This window comes from Penaeus monodon, chromosome 33 (genome assembly GCF_015228065.2).
Source record: "Penaeus monodon isolate SGIC_2016 chromosome 33, NSTDA_Pmon_1, whole genome shotgun sequence".
NCBI classification, from domain to species: Eukaryota; Metazoa; Arthropoda; class Malacostraca; order Decapoda; family Penaeidae; genus Penaeus; species Penaeus monodon.
This window is the reverse complement of record NC_051418.1, coordinates 18,220,187-18,220,580: the sequence shown is the minus strand read 5'-3', so window position 1 is coordinate 18,220,580 and position 394 is coordinate 18,220,187. Positions and strand designations below refer to the sequence as shown.

Here is a 394-nt window from a genome sequence, read left to right as displayed (position 1 = left end):
GCAAGGAGCTCCCACATTACACCAAACCATTTCATCCAATCTTCTCTTATGCGCCGACGATTTTGAAATAGAGTTCAGTGACGGCCACAAACGCACAAACAAGTCTAGAGATTGTCATCTGAATAAACCGACCAATTTGAGAAAGCAAGTAATATCTTAAAAATTATTTTCCTGTCGAGTTCACCACCAGACACACAAGCAATGATTTTTCAAGTGGTAATCTTTTATTCATCTAATTTCCGTTATATTTACGAAAAATCAAGTGTTATACGTAGTTTTATAATTATATGTGCATAGTAATTAAAATGTCTAGCCAAAGATTCTCCTTGGATAATAAGATAATCTCCGAACGTTAATTAAGTTGAGAGAAAATAGATGTAGGAGTTATAATAGT

At 33.8% G+C, this 394-nt stretch overlaps 1 protein-coding gene across 1 annotated transcript in view; it reads right to left on the bottom strand.

The window, feature by feature from the left end:
* The window catches only part of LOC119594288 (nephrin-like), a gene marked incomplete in the record, with an annotated part of 56,014 nt that overhangs the window by 45,288 nt on the left and 10,332 nt on the right, over positions 1–394 (bottom strand).